General features: G+C 39.1%; 1 pseudogene; it reads left to right on the top strand.

Annotated features, from left to right (window-relative positions):
• The first annotated feature begins 777 nt into the window (after window positions 1–777).
• LOC149263202 (plant UBX domain-containing protein 4-like) lies at window positions 778–14839 on the top strand (annotated as a pseudogene).
• Window positions 14840–15602: the final 763 nt, after the last annotated feature.

Genomic DNA, 15602 nt, shown 5'->3' with positions numbered 1-15602 from the left:
TATGAATGGTGTGTTATGAAATAAAATGAGCTTAATAATTAGAAGAAGCCTTTTGGTGATGTTAAAGTATGGATTGGAGCAGATTATCAGGAGGTGGCATTGAACGAAGAATTTCTTCCGCGTGTTTTCTGCGAGTAATGTTTTTGTTGTCCTTCATTTTATTGTAACGATCGAAACTGAATGCGGGCCCACAGTGTTCCTATGCCTATTATATTCCATGGCAACATCGTACACAGAGACATCTCTAAAATTATGCAGTTGAAAACAAATGTTGTTCCTAGAGGTTTGGTCCTTTTGGAAAAGCTCTTAGATACAAATTATATACCAATCAAACGTGAAGATCAACCTAAAGAGTAGGATACAAAATTTTAAGGAGAGGTATGTTAATATTTTCAAACAACATTCTAATGTATTTGCCTAGAAATATGAAGACCTTAAACCATATCACATTGTTATGAACTGAATCCCTGCCAGAATATATTCCTTATGACGCAGAGAAGCTACAGGGGGTTGATAAGGAGGTGAAAACAAATGCTTGGGCTCATGAAGGAGCTCTATATTGTCCTCCAGCCCACACTGTTCCTATGCCTATTATATTCCATGGAAACATCGTGCACAGAGACATCTCTTGCTCATTACTTTGGGATTAGGTAGAACAAATATATTAGAATATTTAATGGATATATAACCATTTAGCCTTGGGTTTGGGATACGTTGGTTGTTGGTATCTGGACCTACAAGTTCAGTGATCTACAAAGAGAGACTGCTGCAGCGGCAATGGGGGAGGTAAAATGTCTGCCTTCTACATTTAGATTCATATTGCTTTCATGGCTGCCTGGTTTTGGTTGAATATTTTTATTTTTCTATATTTGTATCATATTTTTCTTTGATGCCAATATTTACAGGAGAAGAAAGAGGAAAATGGTGCTACTGCTGAAAAGAAAGTTGATGAGAAGCAGTCTAAGGATGAAGCTAAGCCCGAACATGTTGTTTTGAAGGTTGACATGCATTGTTGTATTTTTGGATTGAAATTGTGTATTATTTTTTGAAATATTAATACTCCACTCGTCATCAAGAATCAGAATGTGCAATATTTTTTGAATAGTCCCCTCTCATCATAGATTAGAAAACATAAAGATGGGTAGTAAGTGTTAGGTAGATCTGCCTAAATCAAACACACATTTCATGCACTTTGGTCTTTTTGGTCTTTCATTTATGTAGTCCTGCTATGTTATAGAATCTGATTTCAAGTATTCTAGACCTTCTGATATTTAGAATACAATTTGAGTTCATGATATCTAGATTTGGTTATAAACCTTTGCTATACTCTCAGCAATTCAGGTATATGTGGATTTGGTTATAGAACTTTGCTATCCTCTGATCAATTAAGGTATATGTGATGTATATATAAACATGCAGGAGTGGAACAACTTGAGGTCGATATGCAGCTCAACAAGGTGACTGTGAAGGGAAATGTGGATCCTCTAAAATTACGTGAAAGAGTGCAGAGGAAGTTTGGAAGGAAAACTGAGCTCATATCTCCATTGGTACTGCCAAACAAAACATAGGAGAAGGAGAAGGTTAAAACAAAAGATATAGCTTTTAGACAATGATTTTGAAGCTCTTCCAACTTTGGAACCAAATCAATGCAGATTTCCTTTGGACCTCATGTGGAAGAGCAGTATTAGTAGTTGAATATATAGAGCTCGAATGTAAGGACACAATTACTTATCATAAAATTATGCAGTTGAAGGAGCTTTGTATTGTCCTCCAGATGTTAATCTTTTCAAACAACATTCTAATGTATTTGCCTAGAAATATGAAGACCTTAAACCATATCACATTGTTATGAACTGAATCCATGCTAGGATATATTCCTACAAATATGGCATGGTATTAGGAAAACAAATGAAAGGTTACGAGCAAGCTTACCTTCCATTGAAGAGTATAACATGGGAAAGTGTTGCACCAATCCTTGCAAAACCAAATCCAGTGGAGAAAGCAAACAATGCGCGAAGATATAGTTTGTTGTATTTATCATAAGCCTCAATGTTCAATTCAAACTCTGGTGTGATATGAAGACCTTAAACCATATCACATTGTTATGAACTAAATCCCTACCATGATATATTCCTTATGACGCAGAGAGAGTAAAATGGTGCTGCTGCTGAAAAGAAATTTGATGAGAAGCAATATAAGGCTGAAGCTAAGCCTGAACCTGTTGTTTTCAAGGTTGACATGCAATGTTGTATTTTTGGATTGAAATTGTGTAATATTTTTTGAAACATTAATACTCCACTCATCATCAAGAATCAGAATGTGCCATATTTTTTGAATGGTCCCCTCTCATCATAGATTAGAAAACATAAATATGGGTAGTAAGTGTTAGGTAGATCTTCCTAAATCAAACACACATTTCATGCACTTTGGTCTTTCTGGTCTTTCATTTATGTAGTTCTTCTATGTAATAGAATCTGATTTCAGGTATTCTAGACCTTTTGATCTTTAGAATACAATTTGAGTTCATGATATCTAGATTTGGTTATAAACCTTTGCTATACTGTCAGGAATTTAGGTATATGTGGATTTGGTTATAGAACTTTGCTATCCTTTGATCAATTGGCTACAAGCAATCTAACAGAAGAAGTTTGAAGAGAAAGAAACTAAACTTCTGGCTACAAACAATCTCACAGAAGAAGTTTGAAGAGAAAGAAACTGGAAACAACAACTAATATTACAATGCATGAGTGGGAAGTGGGCACTATAAATAACCATTAGAATATTTAATGGATATATAACCATTTAGCCTTGGGTTTGGGATATGTTGGTTGTTGGTCTTTAGACCTACAAGTTCAGTGATCTTCAAAGAGAGACTGCTGCAGCGGCAATGGGGGAGTGTTGTTGGGAAAAGTATCTATTCAGAATGCCCCTATCCCACTCTAAGGTGTGATAGTGCCTTAGCAACAAACAAGGAAAACTACTTGAGTATTCTTCTTTATGAAATGTAAACGAAGAGGAAGGATGTAACTAACCTATGTCTTTCGCTAGTTTGTTGATCCAATCGCTCTTCTCTTTGTTTGCTTCCCGCTACCTGCTCCCTTACTGGCCCAGCTTCACTAAGTTCCTGCAAGATCACAGAAGAGAGAAACTACACGAAGATATAGATTTACATTCATAAAAAGCTCAGGATCAGATTAAGCTAAACATGCAAATATAACAAAACATCACTGATATACAAGCATGTAGAAGAAATTCAAATAGTTTTATTGATATGATAAGAAAGTCCAAGAGGAGATACAACCAAGTGAGTCCCGATTCAGCATCTACCTCCCAGCAAAGGAATCCCTTCCTCACCTCCAACAAAGCATAAGTCACCCAATGCACTAATCTCAATCTCAAACCAACAGCAATTCTCTGCAAAGTACAAAATTCCAGCCTCTGGATCTCTGGGATGAGGGATCCATATATAGATGTAAGCAGAGAGGATGAGTCAGCTTATGTTTTGACTTGTGGCTTCTCTCTGTCAGTTCTTGCTTCCGCTTGCAGACTGAGAGCCTCTTACTCATCACTGGTCGAATTCAATGAGGCAAGTGTCATTGGAGAAGATTCTGGAAGCTTCCATTGTCTTTCCACCTCGTTGAATGACTCTGCCACTTGTCATTTCCCGCTCAACGCACCTGGGTAGTGCATTCAAGTGCGTTGCAACGCACCTAGCCAGTGCATTTGGGTGCTTTGCAACGCAGGCAGCTAGTGGAGCTTCTGAATTGATCCTGATTTGACTAGTTTTGAGCAGTTTCTGGTGGAGAACTTCTGGGAGGAGCTGTCATTGGTTGACCTTGTTTCTTTAGGAGCTGGAACAACATCTTTAGGGACTTTGGATCCCTTGGATTATGGACATTTCATGCTTATAGCTGTAAGGCACAAAAATGTCTATAACAGTTGCCCCCTAAAGTATGAGGCCGTTTATCGGGTGAAATGCTTTATTAGGAGGATCCGAAGTTTTTTCAATGCTGGGAGGAGACCTGTAATAAGATACAATACAATACATTATTTTTCATACTGTTTTCATGATCTAGCTGAGGCGGGCATTCCCATGCTCAGCTTTATAAATTCATTTTTATGTACATAGGACAGACAATCGTCTGATGGTAGACTGATGATTCTGATGAAATCATCATCCTTTTGGTAGGATGATTATCTGTTCTGCAATGTTGTACATGTCAATGTCTTTATTTTTCCTGAATATATATCGCAGCCCGGATGGATGAAACTAGATCCGGGGTCTTCAATCTCGTCCGATCTTCACTCTAAGTACAAGTCGATCCATGTGAGAAATGTTTTGAAGTCGAACATGGAAAGACATCGCTTGATTACCAGTCAATGATGTAAACTGTTAACAAGCGCGAGAGGAATCACCGATAATGATAATGACCCTCAAGGTACTGCAGTACAATTCACGTGGTGTGAATAAAGGACTTGGCGTCGAACACCATGCAAAATATTTCGGTCGAAGGTCATTGATGTATACCTGTCGCCGGAAGTGAGAAACTTGCCATTGAGGCATGCAAGCTTCAAAGTACTGAATGGGGTGTTCCTAGATCAACTTCTTGGATAATGAGCTGATGTCGACAAGAAGCGATCTGTCAAAGGAGGGCCTTGATGAATCCCACATCAATGACACGGAACGGAGCAAATGATTTTGATGGAGGTGAAAACGATCTGATGATATATGGTTGAGGGTGGCGGTGATGAAAGAATGAAGTATAATGTATGGTAGTGGATGGGACACGGGTGACTTCTCTTGAACATGTCGGCGACACTTATATGATGGATTGGTAGCATTTACCCCAAAAGTGGATGGTATGGCGAGACCATGGTGATGTGACCGGTGAATGAACCCAACCCGACTCAAGCACGGAGTGGAAGTGTCATGTTCAAGAGCGACATGCTACCAATAAAGTTTCTTTGAGTTTTCTTCCCAATTTTTCCCCAGTCATTTTTGACCAGTACCTCTTTATTTTTGTCAAGCTTGAGGAGTATAACATATGCTTGTTCTATAATTTGCCCTTCGGGCAAACCCATCGCTATGTTTTAACGAGCCTAGCGATAGTGAAACTCGTTCTCGTCTAAAGACAAGTTTGTCGCTATTAATCCTTTTAACGAGTCTAACAACAAAGATAACTCGGTCCTTTTCCTTTTTAGGGAGTCTGAAAAGGTACGTAAAGTTAACTTCGGAATTCCTTTTTTGTCATCTAATCCCTTAAGTCCGAAAAAGTATAAAACAATACAGAAGGGATGAATTTTCGATAATTTTAACGAGCCGAATAAAACAAGCGCTCAATCTTTTTGTGCAATAATCCCTCAGGTCCAAAAAGATTAAAATCTAGAGGAGGGATAGCGCTTCCGGTCGCTTTAACGAGTTGGAAGGCCAAAACTCGGCAATCTTTTCATATTTTACGAGTCAGATGAAAAGAGCTTAAAGAAGACTCGTCTTCTGAGGAATGAGTGATAAAATGGGTAGCAGCTGATTCCAGGTAAGGGTTGGAATTTTCCAATCACGGCAGTGTCACAAGGATGGCTAGTGAAATCACACTTCACAGTTGTTCCTCAAAATGGGTAAACAATCAAATGGAGGTGAATGATCGGCCAATGGAAAAGTGGAGGTGACGGTGCAAACACGACCAAGGCTTTAATGGCTGATAATGCTACATTCACGGTGGTTATTTACCGGAGGATAGTTCATTTTTTAACGAGCTTAAACGCGGATTGAAACACTTGCTCGGTCTTATGTTTATTTTTTAACGAGCTTGAACTATGTGCTAAAACTGCTCGATAAGTTTGCATGCCCCCAGCATAATAACTCAAATCGAGGTGCATGCCCCCCAAGCTTCATTGCATTCAACTCGGTGGTTGGAATGAAGGTTTACCTTTGAGACTTGGAAAGGTTATTTGTTTCATTTTTTAATGAGGTTGACACAGTAAAAGAACTATCCTCATAATCCACTGCATTTACAGTATTTGATAGAAAATCAAAAACTGAAGGATGATAAAGGTCATCTTGAGTATCTTCTCCACAATTCGGGAGAAGGGAACGATGGTGGGAATCATTACATGGTGCCCCGTCAATTACCATTGATTGGACAATTCCTTCGTCAGTGACATGCACTTGCGACCAAGGATCTGAAGGGGTACCATATTCTTTAGACCTATCTATCCAAACGCTTGATGTGCGTTGATTTGGGTTTGCCCCCCAGGCCGAGAAAATTGATTGCTACAATATTTCTATTAGGGCGATGATCCATGCTGACAAAATGTTTAGGAATCTTCCGAATCCATTAGATATAGAAGATTTCATATTGCAGGTTTCCATTGTGGCCACTTCCGCCAGCTTACTCGGAGGCGGCAGGGAAAAAGTACCCATTAAGGCAGGGTCTTTTAGGAGGCCTATTCCAATATTTTGAAGCGAATGATTGCTTCCATGGATCATTGGAATGCTTCCAGTAACTTGTGAACTGTTGGGGAGAAATGTTTGTTGGTCGACGATTGTAATTCCTCCTTGGAAGGGAAATGCAATCTTCCTAAAATAGGTCGACACAACAGCAGCCATAGCATATATCCATGGTCTTCCCAGTAGGATGTTGTAATCGAGGTTTCCGTCGATTACTTCAACATCAATTTCTACTGTTTTGCCCCCCAGTTCAACTTGCAAGTTACTTAAAATCCCGTATGGAGTGTATGATCGTCCATCAAATGCTTTTAATGTCGTTGACGATCTCGACAAGGGTGGTGAGCCTAAATTTTTCCAGCAACTCATCGACATAATACATGTAGATGCCCCCTCATCAATAATTGTTCGATGAACAGTTTTGTTGAGGGCTTTCACTTGAATAAGGAAAGCTAGTTGAGCTGGTAACTGAGGGTCATATCCTTTATGATTAAAGGCCACAAGATTGGAATCCAATGGGTCAATCCCACCTATTGTTGATAATAAAGCTCGCTCTTGGGAGGGGCAATTTTGTGGTACCTCAAGTGTCGACATAGCGGACGGCAATTGGGCCAGGTTCTCTACTATATAATTCTGTGCTACTTTGGCATGAGGATTAAATGTCGATTTGTGTACTAGTCCCTTTGGCGACTTTATCATTGGTTCAGGAATGATGGGTGACATAACTTCGGTCGAAGTTGTTGTCGAACTACTAGGTTGCTCATTAGCCTTGTTATTTGACAGCTGTGGATTCCCGTAATCTTTATTCCTTGCCAAAGCATCATTTTGCTGCTTTGAGATAGACAACATAAGCACTTGGGATCGGGAAGCATTTTGATTAGCAACCAGTTTGGTTCCCGGGCTTGGAAACGGATCAGTCAATAGTGCTGAGGTCTTTGAACTCTTAAAGAGTTTCTTAACTTCAGCTTTATGTGGACAATCTCTCGTCCGATGATCCTCATCGCATATATGACACCCCGCAGGGGGTTTCCTTTGCCCAGAAGGTTTTTCAGGAGATGACTCATCCTGCTTCCTTTTTCTCCCTTTCTTTTTCTTCTTGCCCCCTGGTTGCTTCAGTTGTTTGCCCTTGTCAGTCGACACGGCATTTACTCCCGAGGCAAGAAGTTCCTCATTTGCATTTTGACTAGAAATCTTACGGGCCTTTTTAGATGTAGCCTTTGTCGATTTCGTGTCTGTCGCGCCAATCACGCCATCGATGGCATGAGAGTCATTGTTTGATTTAGGAGGAGGAGGAACTGAGAATTCCAGTCTAGGCGCGTCAGGTATTTTATCGTAGAGCGTGCCAGACTGAGTGTAAATCAAGTCCAAATATTGCGCACGAGCGATAACTTGCTCTTCTGTGACGACTCCCCCTTTTGCCACATCTTCTGTGATGGAAGGTAGTAATGACTTGATAAACCATTCAGCTAAAAGCTGATCAGGAACATACGTTTTTACCATTCTATGACGATGTCGCCACTCATGTATATGATCAGATATGTGAGTGGTCGTCGTTTGTTTGAAGTTGGTAAGGAGTTCCGTTCCTGTTTCATACCTTATCGGTAATTGAAAATGGGTTAAAAAGGTTGTGGCTAGGGTACTGAAGTTGTCGAATGAAGCTCTAGGCAATTCGATATACCATTTTGCTGCCGGACCAGTTAACGTCCTCTGAAAGAGGCGAAGCCTAATCGAATCATCGTTTAGGGTGTTTGATGAACACCACAGATGAAAGGTCATCACATGATTCGACGGATATTCACCCGGATTTCCATTAAATTTAGGAATATCTGATGGAATTTTATGCGGAATCGCTGGCCACCAAGCGGCATAAGCAATTGGATCATTCGTCAGCCGGTTTAGATCTGGTAATTCTAGAGTTGCTACAAAGGGAAACTGTTGATTCAGGTTAGGCGAAGCATACCCAGGATAAGATGGAATCGCCTGAGCAGTGGGTCTTTGCATACCAGCATAATGTATTTGATGCTGGCAACTTTGACAAGGTTGATGGGCATAACCATTATAGTATGGTTGTTGATAACCGCTTTGGAAATGCAGTTGCCCATTACTTACAAAGACTTGTTGCTCAGGTCCTTGATATGATTGCTGGAATTGTGGTTGTTGAGATTGAACCAGCCCTGGTTATTGGACCATTTGCTGTTGTCCAATACTGGATGATTGACCAAGATGAGGAGTCATAGTACTTGTTTGAGCCTGAGTCACTCCAGATAAGGAGTCACTAACCTGAGGTCGTGATTGAGTCGTTGAGACAAGAGGCTGTTGTATTGCAACCTGAGAAACTTGGGGTTGACATACAACAGGTAGCGCTTGTACTTGCGATGCAGTCACCATAGCAAGTATAGTGGGAATATCCGACACAGGGTGGACTGGTTGCATTGAATATACAACCCTTGGTTGTTGAGGCAGTATTGGTACCCAACCACTGAATGTAATTCCAGTTTGACCTGAACTTTGTTGTAAACTCTCATATGGTTGTTCTCTGGGAGGGAACAATGAAAAGGCATACTGCCCTCCATATGGTGGCAATCCAGTACTTAAAGGGTAGATTGGCCTTTGAAGACACATTGGATCAATTTGTTGAGTTTCAACATAAGAAATACCAGATGATAATCCGGATGAAGAAATAGGAACTAACCATGTCGTCGAAGCAGTCCCTGATTGGACTCCGGCTTGTTGTTGATAACTTGCCGGGACAGATGGTATACCGGCAAACATCGTTGGAGTAGCAGCAAGAGACTCAGCCACTGCTGTGTCAGATGACACAGTCCTGGATGTCGATGGCTGTTCAGACATATTTAGTCTATCCAAAAGATTTCCTAGCGATTCTACAAGAACTTGCGATGAAGGGAGACTAACCTATAAGACCAACGAGGGAACAGTGATGTTATTCCGATTAAAATAAATTTTAGACGCTTTGACACAACTTGTTTTTTCAGTTTTAAAGAGTCGAGAAAAAACAAAAGATGACTCTAGTCTCCTTCGATTTTTAATGAGCCTGAAGTGACAAGTGCTCAGATGGACCTTTTCCGTTAAGGAGTCTGAAAAGGAACGAAAGGGACTGCTCTGGAGTTCTAGGTAGAGGGTGTGCCAAACCAATCGCAAAACCGCAGAATACTTTTTAAGGTACGGGCGGTCAATCTTCCCGAATGCTGTGTTCAGTGCATTGCGATCAGTAGGGCGGCCGACACGGCTTCCTATGGATAAAGGTTTTATGCCTATAGGGGTCTCCCAATATATACTCGACGGTACGTGGGAGCACAATCCGTACTGGCACTTATCGTCTCTCAGGAGGAATCACCCAACCATCAGTGAGGCCGACAGTCACCAGGTTTTAAGACGCCGGAACACGCCTCTAGCCTAGACCTCTATGTTGTGCGTTAAGTTACAAAGCGTTGTTAAGTTCATTCAATTTATTTTAGGTTGATATTTCTTAGAAGTTTGCCTTTTTGGATCACCACGAGATGTAGATGAAATTCCTAAATGCAATCTAAAGATGATAAGCAAGCATTTATCTCTTTTCAACAATGAAAATCCTAGCTACAAGGGGAAAAGAAAGACACAATCTTTTCTCAAAGAGCAAAGAGCACACTGTAAATGCACTTTTCCTAAATCAAACCATACAAACTATCATTATGCAAATGCACAAATGCATGTATTTGTTTTCACTTTCTTAATATTGATGCCTAAAAAGAAAGCTGTTGTACAAATTTGAATTCGATTTCAAGTGAAAACACAAACAAGTTTCTTTTTGAAATCAAAAAGATGATTACGACACTTTATGATTTTGAAGTAAACACTTGTTTCGACACTAGAAATTCACAAATTCAAACCAAAAGACAAAAGTAAAAGCGCAATCAACTGTCAACAGCAAACAAACTTTCTCCTAAGATCAAAACGACACTTACGACGGGTCTAGATCTAAGGGCGACAATATGACTAGTTTACTTTTGTAATGGGAAACTGCAAATGATGTAACAAATACACAAAAAATAAATACAGTTTCTTTTATACAACTGAGGTGGAATTGAGGCAAAGAAAAGGGGTTTTCAGATAGGTACACACACTGATAACAGGCTGCAAAAATCAAAGATAAAACTGAACAAAATGAAGCAAAGAACCACAGCTGCACAGGGCAAAGGCTGATCAGCGCACCTGTTGCACAGAGAAACTGAATTGCAGCGCAGGTAGCCCTCTCGAGACCTTCATTGAAATGCAGAACCTCTTCACAGAGCCTGCGCTGAAGCAGAAACGAGAATTTTCTCTGGGTTCTGGGTCACGGTTTGCAGTTTAATCTATGGTTTTTGGCCGGATAAAAGCTATCAGTAAGGTACAATTAGAGGGATGATTTAAAGGAGGACTAAGAGCTATCACAAAGGGCAGTTAGAGCATTTGTGGATCAGCTGTTCAGATCATAAACAGGCCCAGTGAATGGACTAGAGTGGCAGATCTCTACTTTGCATTTGTAAATGGCAAATGCAGTTTGATTCGCCACTCCTAAGTTTATGAGAAGAACAACAATAGAAAAACAAATAAACTAACTAGATACGGTCCCCAGTGGAGTCGCCATTCTGTTGTTGGGAAAAGTATCTATTCAGAATGCCCCTATCCCACTCTAAGGTGTGACAGTGCCTTACCAACAAATAAGGAAAACTACTTGAGTATTCTTCTTTATGAAATGTAAACGAAGAGGAAGGATGTAACTAACCTATGTCTTTCGCTAGTTTGTTGATCCAATCGCTCTTCTCTTTGTTTGCTTCCCGCTGCCTGCTCCCTTACTGGCCCAGCTTCACTAAGTTCCTGCAAGATCACAGAAGAGAGAAACTACACGAAGATATAGATTTACATTCATAAAAAGCTCAGGATCAGATTAAGCTAAACATGCAAATATAACAAAACATCACTGATATACAAGCATGTAGAAGAAATTCAAATAGTTTTATTGATATGATAAGAAAGTCCAAGAGGAGATACAACCAAGTGAGTCCCGATCCAGCATCTACCTCCCAGCAAAGGAATCCCTTCCTCACCTCCAACAAATCATAAGTCACCCAATGCACTAATCTCAATCTCAAACCAACAACAATTCTCTGCAAAGTACAAAATTCCAGCCTCTGGATCTCTGGGATGAGGGATCCATATATAGATGTAAGTAGAGAGGATGAGTCAGCTTATGTTTTGACTTGTGGCTTCTCTCTGTCAGTTCTTGCTTCCACTTGGAGACTGAGAGCCTCTTACTCATCACTGGTCGAATTCAGTGAGGCAAGTGTCATTGGAGAAGATTCTGGAAGCTTCCATTGTCTTTCCACCTCGTTGAATGACTCTGCCACTTGTCATTTCCCACTCAACGCACCTGGGTAGTGCATTCAAGTGCGTTGCAACACACCTAGCCAGTGCATTTGGGTGCTTTGCAACGCAGGCAGCTAGTGGAGCTTCTGAATTGATCCTGATTTGACTAGTTTTGAGCAGTTTCTGGTGGAGAACTTCTGGGAGGAGCTGTCATTGGTTGACCTTGTTTCTTTAGGAGCTGGAACAACATCTTTAGGGACTTTGGATCCCTTGGATTATGGACATTTCATGCTTATAGCTATAAGGCACAAAAATGTCTATAACAGGGAGGTAAAATGTCTGCCTTCTGCATTTAGATTCATATTGCTTTCATGGTTTCATGGTTTTGGTTGAATATTTTTATTTTTCTATATTTGTATCATCTTTTGCTTTGATGCCAACGTTTATAGGAGAAGAAAGAGGAAAATGGTGCTGTTGCTAAAAAGAAAGTTGATGAGAAGCAGTCTGAGGCTGAAGCTAAGCCTGAACCTGTTGTTTTGAAGGTTGACATGCACTGTTGTATTTTTGGATTGAAATTGTGTAATATTTTTTGAAACATTAATACTCCACTCATCATCAAGAATCAGAATGTGCAATATTTTTTGAATAGTCCCCTCTCATCATAGATTAGAAAACATAAAGATGGGTAGTAAGTGTTAGGTAGATCTGCCTAAATCAAACACACATTTCATGCACTTTGGTCTTTCTGGTCTTTCATTTATGTAGTTCTGCTATGTTATAGAATCTGATTTCAGGTATTCTAGACCTTCTGATCTTTAGAATACAATTTGAGTTCATGATATCTAGATTTGGTTATAAACATTTGCTATACTCTTAGCAATTCAGGTATATGTGTATTTGGTTATAGAACTTTGCTATCCTCTGATCAATTAAGGCATATGTGATGTATATATAAACATGCAGGAGTGGAACAACTTGAGTTTGATACGCAGATCAACAAGGTGACTGTGAAGGGAAATGTGGATCCTCTAAAATTACGTGAAAGAGTGCAGAGGAAGTCTGGAAGGAAAACTGAGCTCATATCTCCATTGGTACTGACCAACAAAACATAGGAGAAGGAGAAGATTAAAACAGAAGATATAGCTTTTAGACAATGATTTTGAAGCTCTTCCAACTTTGGAACCAAATGAACGCAAATTTCTTTTGGACCTCATGTGGAAGAGTAATATTAGTAGTTGAAGATATGGAGCTTGAATGTAAGGACACAATTACTTGTCATAAAATTATGCAGTTGAAGGAGCTCTGTATTGTCCTCCAGATGTTAATCTTTTCAAACAACATTCTAATATATTTGCCTAGAAATATGAAGACCTTAAACCATATCACATTGTTATGAAATGAATCCCTACCAAGATATATTCCTAGAAATATGGCATGTTATTAGGAAAACAAATAAAAGATTACGAGCAATCTTACCTTCCATTGAAGAGTATAACATGGAAAGTGTTGTACCAATCCTTGCAAAACCAAATCCAGTGGAGAAATCAAACAATGTGCGAAGATACAGTTTGTTGTATTTATCATAAGCCTCAATGTTCAATTCAAACTCTGGTGTGATATGAAGACCTTAAACCATATCACATTGTTATCTGAAACTCTATTGTCAGCTAGTATGGTAATATTGACTAACTCTGCCTATGTCACAAATCATATAAAAATGGATTTCAGTTAGCTCTGTGGTCCTTGGAGAATAATAATATATACAACTTTCATCCATCATGGCCTCTCAATGGTCCAATTACTTATCTAATTGCAAACCTCTCTTGACGCATTCTATATGATGCCACTTTTATTACAGGGATGCATAAATTAGATTTTAGAATGGGAATTGTGCTTCAGCGTTATTTTCATTCAAGCGGCATTTGTGCCAGTTATGTCTTTTTGACAATTATGGTTATTCTAAATCGTAATGATGTGTCAAGTAGTATGTGCTAGCATTTTTATTTTTATGATGAAAGTTTCATATTCTGTCAGTTTAAACAAGCATAATCTGATTTTCATGCTACACTGTAATTTTTTTTATAGGCATTGAATTTTTTTTCTGCAGAGTATCTAGAAGTCTGAATGCCCTAAAGAATTGGAGCCAGCAGACAGGAGGGTTCCAGTACATGTCAATCTGATCAGGAGGGATGAAGACTGTCCTGTATGTTTTCATTCCATTGCCCAATTCATGGCGTGCTAGTTTTTCTAATGTTATGGTGTTCATGCATGTGCTGTTATACTAATTGTGAAATGGGGGAATTTAGTTGTTTCATACATTGTTTTTATGACATTTAAACTCGATAAAGATCAAATCATTGTCCTAGATATATTGTCTGTGTGTCAAACGTTAGTGGCATTGCAGCTGTTGAATTTTTTTTCTGTAATCATTATCGCTTATTTTATTCTTTTTCAAATTTATTAGTAATATAGTAGCTAATGTGGTCAGACTCATGATCAGTAAAATATATGTAAGCTTAATTTGCTAAATTAAATGTATGCAGGTCCGAGATCCAACATATGTGCCTTTTCAAGGTTTAGGCAGAACACTCGGTAGCTCCAGCTCATCAGCTCCTAAGCTTAGTGCCCCTTCAATAGTACAACCAACTACTGGTCGGTGTTCAGAAGGTCTCACAGTGGATGATTCTAAGCCATCTACATCTATTCAACTTCGCTTATCTGATGGGACACGCATGGTGGCTCGCTTCAATCACCATCACACAATTGCTGATATACGGGCATTCATTGATGCTGCAAGGCCTGGAAGTGCTACAACATATCAACTGCAAGCAATGGGTTTCCCTCCAAATCCATTGAATGATCTGACGCAGACCATAGAAGAAGCAGGACTAATCAATTCTGTTGTAATACAGAAATTTTAGTTTGTTAGTCTCATTAAGGAAAACTTGAAGATTTTGACATAATGGCACATCATGATTAATATCTTGGTTATTAAATCCTTGTAAAGATTGGTGCTAAATTGTATGCGAATATGCAAATTGGTTTTGTTCATTTCCTGCATTGTCAACAAGTTGTTTCTCCCATCTGTGGAGCTGTAATCAATTTAAGACTACTTTATTTCCGTCCCTAATGGTTACTCCATTATGCTATAGAATCCTTGAGAATAATCTTTTTGAGTTGTACTCAAATATTTAGGTTGTAGACTTGAAATAAAATGGTTTCTTTTCCTGTTCATGATATCTAGATTTGGTTATAAACCTTTGCTATACTCTCAGCAATTCAGGTATATGTGGATTTGGTTATAGAACTTTGCTATCCTCTGATCAATTGGCTACAAACAATCTAACAGAAGAAGTTTGAAGAGAAAGAAACTAAACTTCTAGCTACAAACAATCTCACAGAAGAAGTTTGAAGAGAAAGAAGCTGGCAACAACCACTAATATTACAATGCATGAGTTGGAAGGGGGCACTATAAATAGAGTACAATAGTCATTTGAAATTTAGGGTTATAAGTCTAGAGAATTTGCCTATGATCCCTGAAATTAATAATTTTGAAGAACTTAGAGATTAAATTGTGTGATATTTGTTGGTTTGGATGCATAGTCGAGCCATATGGCTCAAAGGTACAAACAAAAGGAAACACAGGCAATGAGCTGTTAAAATGTCAAGGTACTAATGTTCATTTGTTCAAGCTTTGATGGTAAAAAGTTTATATTGAAAGGTTCCATTTTGCTAGAGGAATGTAAATGCTATGCTGCCAATATTGATGCGGAATGTAAATGTTATGCTCATTACTCTGGCATTAAGCAGAATG

This window comes from Pinus tabuliformis, chromosome 6 (assembly GCF_031772625.1).
Source record: "Pinus tabuliformis cultivar Carrire ecotype Pingquan chromosome 6, CPIR1, whole genome shotgun sequence".
Lineage (NCBI taxonomy): Eukaryota > Viridiplantae > Streptophyta > Pinopsida > Pinales > Pinaceae > Pinus > Pinus tabuliformis.
This window is presented reverse-complemented; position numbering and strand designations above follow the sequence as displayed.